This window comes from Arachis ipaensis, chromosome B5 (genome assembly GCF_059453495.1).
Source record: "Arachis ipaensis isolate K30076 ecotype BB chromosome B5, ASM5945349v1, whole genome shotgun sequence".
NCBI classification, from domain to species: Eukaryota; Viridiplantae; Streptophyta; class Magnoliopsida; order Fabales; family Fabaceae; genus Arachis; species Arachis ipaensis.
In genome coordinates, this window is record NC_142440.1 from 45,331,388 (window position 1) to 45,336,416 (window position 5,029).

Consider the following 5,029-nt stretch of genomic DNA (forward strand, 5'->3'; position numbering starts at 1 on the left):
TGTCTGATAACTGTTTCTATGTTCTTATGCTTGCTGTAGGTTGGTTATTTAACCACCTCTTAGCATGATCTTTTACATCAAATGGAAACAGTAACAATCTGTAGACATCCTGATCTACTTCCTTGTCATGTACTGTGTCAGCAATTTGCAAGAACTGTGCCAGAAACTCAGTAGGTTCTTCCTGTGGAAGACCGAAATACTGGCAGTTTTACTGCACCATGACAATGAGCTGAGGATTTAGCTCAAAACTGCCTGCTTTGATGGGAGGTATACAGATACTACTCCCATATGCAGCAATAGTAGGATTAGCATATGACCCCAGAGTCCTTATGGACTGTTCATTTCTACTTGGATCCATGATGGAGAAAGGGAGATGATGTGGATTGTAAAATATAAAAAAAAAATATTTTTTATTTTTTATTTTTTATTTTTAAATTTTTTTTATACCGAAAATTAAAAGGAAAATAAAATAAAATAAAATAATAAAAAAATTAACTATAATTTTGAAAATTAGAAAAATAGATAAAAAGGAAATTGAAAATTAAAATAAGTAATTAATTAAAAAGATTTGAAAAATGTATGATTTTAAAATTTGAGATTGGAAAAGATAAGATAAGATTTTGAAAAAGATATGATTTTAAAAATTTTGACCAAATCAACCTAATGAATTCGAAAATTATGAGCAATAAAAGGAAAGGATTTTTTTTTTTTGAATTTTATGAGGAAAGAGAAGAACACACAAAAGACACAAGACTTAAAATTTTTAAATCTAATGCTCCTTGTTTTTCAAAAATTTTGGAGGGAAAACACCAAGGAACATCAAACTTAAAAATTTTAAGATCAAAATACAAGAAGACTCAAGAACACCTTGAAGACTCACAAGAACAACAAGAATAAAATTCAAAGACTAAAGAACATAAAAAGAACACCAAGCTTAAAACTTTTAGAAAATTAAAAATAAATTTTTGAAAATTAAAGAAAAATAACAAGAGAACACCAAACTTAAAAGTTTGACACAAGATTTAATCAAAGAAAAATTATTTTTGAAAAAGTTTTAAAAGGAAGATACCCAATTACCAAGAACATAAGCACAACGCTCTAGCCAACTGAGCTATAAATTTAACGTGTTTTTTTTTTAAAAAGGTATTTAATGTATATAAATTTTTTGAATACTGATCATTTGAAAACGCACAAGAAAAACAAGAAAAGACACAGAACAGGAAAAACTAAAGATCAAACAAGAAAAATAGCAAGAACAACTTGAAGATCAAGAAAGAACAATGAACACAAATTCGAAAATTTAAAGGAAAATAAAAACATGCAATTGACACCAAACTTAAAATATGAAACTAAACTCAAACAGAAGACTAAATCATGAATTTATTGGTTTTAAAAATTTTCGAAAATAATTTAGAAAAATAAAATAAGGATTTTAAAATTTTAACCAAAAATAATAATAGAAGACTCTAAACCAAAAAGAAAAATTTTTCCTAATCTAAGCAACAAAATAAACCGTCAGTTGTCCAAACTCGAACAATCACCGGCAACGGTGTCAAAAACTTGGTGCACGAATTGTAAATCACACTTTTCACAACTCGTACCACTAACCAGCAAGTGCACTGGGTCGTCCAAGTAATACCTTACGTGAGTAAAGGTCGATCCCACGGAGATTGTCGGCTTAAAGCAAGCTATGGTTATTTTGTAATTCTTAGTCAGGAAATCAATGATAAGAGTGATTATATTTATGAAAAGTAAAAAGCATAAATTAAATAGTACTTGTTATGCAGTAATGGAGAACAGATTGAGGTTTTGGAGATGCTCTGTCTTCTGAATCTCTGCTTTCCTACTGTCTTCTTCTTCACGCACGCAGGTCTCCTTCCATGGCAAGTTGTATGTTGGTGGATCACCATTGTCAATGGCTACCATCTGTCCTCTCGGTGAAAATGGTCCAAATGCGCTGTCACTGCACGGCTAATCATGTGTCGGTTCTCAATCATGTTGGAATAGGATCCATTGATCCTTTTGCGTCTGCCACTACGCCCAGCACTTGTGAGTTTGAAGCTCGTCACAGTCATCCCATCCCAGATCCTACTAAGAATACCACAGACAAGGTTTAGACTTTCCGGATCTCAGGAATGGCCGCCAATAATCCTAGCCTATACCACGAAGACTCTGATCATGAACCAAGAGGCTAAGAGATACACACTCAATCTAAGGTAGAACGGAAGTGGTTGTCAGGCACGCGTTCATAGGTTGAGAATGATGATGAGTGTCACGGATCATCACATTCATCACGGTTAAGTACAAGCGAGTATCTTAGAATAGAAACAAGCGTGATTGAATAGAAAACATAAGTAATTACATTAATTCATCGAGACACAGCAGAGCTCCTCACCCCCAACCATGGGGTTTAGAGACTCATGCCATCAGAAATACAATATAAAATGTGTAAAATATCATGAGGTACAAAATAAATCTCTAAAAGTTGTTTAAATACTAAACTAGTAACCTAGGTTTACAAAAAATGAGTAAACTACGATAGATAGTACAGAAATCTACTTCCGGGGAACACTTGGTGTGTGCTGGGGCTGAGACTTTTGCTTTACACGTGCCTAGGCTGTTTCTGGAGTTAAACGCCAGGTTGTAACCTGTTTTGGGCATTTAACTCCAACTTGTAACCTGTTTCTGGCGTCTAACGCTAGAATGGAACATGGAACTGGCGTTAAACGCCAGTTTACGTCGTTTATCTTTGGGCAAAGTATGAACTATTATATATTTCTAGAAAGCCCTAGATGTCTACTTTCCAAAACAATTGAGAGCGCGCCAATTGGTCTTTTGTAGCTCTAGAAAATCCATTTTGAGTGCAGGGAGGTCAGAATCCAACAACATCTGCAGTCCTTTTTCAGCCTCTAAATCAGATTTTTGCTCAGGTCCCTCAATTTCAGCCAGAAAATACCTGAAATCACAGAAAAACACACAAACTCATAGTAAAGTCCAGAAATGTGAATTTTGAATAAAAACTAATAAAAATATACTAAAAAGTAATTAAAATATGCTTAAAACTACTTAAAATAATGCCAAAAAGCGTATAAATTATCCGCTCATCAGCCTCCCAACACCAAACTTAGAGTTTGAATTTGGGGGCTCTTTTTGACTCTGTATTGAAAGAAGTTCTTCATGATTCCTCTCCATGGTTGCAAAGGGAGATCCTTGAGCTTTAAACACAAGGGAGTCCTCATTCACTTGAAGGACCAATTCTTCTCTGTCAACATAAATCCCAGCTTTTGATGTGGCTAGGAAGGGTCTGCCAAGGATGATGGATTCATCCGTACACTTCCCAGTGTCTAGGATTATGAAATCAGCAGGCATGTAGTGGCCTTCAACCTTTACCAAGACATCCTCTACAAATCCATAAGCCTGTTTCCTTGAATTGTCTGTCATCTCTAGTGAGATTCTTGTAGCTTGTACCTCAAGGATCCCCAGCTTTTCCATTACAGAGAGTGGCATGAGGTTTATACTTGACCCCAGATTACACAGAGCCTTCTCAAAGGTCATGGTGCCTATGGTACAAGGTATTGAGAACTTTCCAGGATCCTGTCTCTTCTGAGGTAATCTCTGCCTAGTCAAGTCATCCAGTTCTTTGGTGAGCAAGGAGGGTTCATCCTCCCAAGTCTCATCACCAAATAACTTGGCATTAAGCTTCATGATTGCTCCAAGGTACTTGGCAACTTGCTCTTCAGTAACATCTTCATCCTCTTCAGAGGAAGAATACTCATCAGAGCTCATGAATGGCAGAAGCAAGTTTAATGCAATCTCTATGGTCTCTGTATGAGCCTCAGATTCCCATGGTTCCTCATTAGGGAACTCCTTGGAGGCCAGTGGACGTCCATTGAGGTCTTCCTCAGTGGAAATCACTGCCTCTTCCTCCTCTCCAGGTTCGGCCGTGTGGGTTATATTGATGGCCTTGCACTCTCTTTTTGGGTTCTCTTCTGTATTGCTTGGGAGAGTACTAGGAGGGAGTTTAGTAATTTTCTTACTCAACTGACCCACTTGTGCCTCTAAATTTCTAATGGAGGATCTTGTTTCAGTCACGAAACTTTGAGTGGTTTTAATTAGATCAGAGACTATGGTTGCTAAGTCAGAGTAGCTCTGCTTAGAATTCTCTGTCTGTTGCTGAGAAGATGATGGAAAAGGCTTGCTATTGCTAAACCTATTTCTTCCACCATTACTATTGTTGAAACCTTGTTGAGGCCTCTGTTGGTCCTTCCATGAGAGATTTTGGTGATTTCTCCATGAAGGGTTATAGGTGTTTCCATAGGGTTCTCCTATGTAATTCACCTCTTCCATTGCTGGATTCTCAGGATCATAAGCTTCTTCTTCAGATGAAGCTTCTTTGGTACTGCCTGTTGCTGCTTGCATGCCAGACAGAGAGAAATTATATTGACTTGCTGAGTCAATATTTTGTTCTGAGCCAATATGGCATTCAGAGTATCAATCTCAAGAACTCCTTTCTTCTGATTTGTTCCATTATTCACAGGATTGCTTTCAGAAGTGTACATGAATTGGTTATTTGCGACATTTCAATGAGTTCCTGAGCTTCTACAGGAATCTTCTTCAAATGAAGAGATCCTCCAGCAGAGCTGTCCAATGACATCTTGGATAGTTCAGACAGACCATCATAGAAGATACCTATGATGCTCCATTCTGAAAGCATGTCAGAAGGACACCTTCTGATCAATTGCTTGTATCTTTCCCAGGCTTCATAGAGGGATTCACCTTCCTTCTGTCTGAAGGTCTGGACTTCCACTCTAAGCTTACTCAATTTTTGAGGTGGAAAGAATTTGGCCAGAAAAGTACTGACCAGCTTTTCCCAAGAGTTCAGGCTTTCCTTAGGTTGTGAATCCAACCATATTCTAGCTCTGTCTCTTATAGCAAAGGGAAAAAGCATAAGCCATTAGACCTCGGGATCAACCCTATTGGTCTTAACAGTGTCACAGATTTGCAAAAATTCAGCTAAAAACTGATGAGG

At 37.0% G+C, this 5,029-nt stretch overlaps 1 non-coding gene across 1 annotated transcript; it reads left to right on the plus strand.

Moving 5' to 3' along the window:
• The first annotated feature begins 4,708 nt into the window (after positions 1 to 4,708).
• Positions 4,709 to 4,816, plus strand: LOC148564047 (small nucleolar RNA R71). The gene has a single exon (XR_015885059.1). It is a non-coding gene; the product is annotated as a small nucleolar RNA R71 (small nucleolar RNA).
• The last annotated feature ends 213 nt before the right edge of the window (positions 4,817 to 5,029 follow it).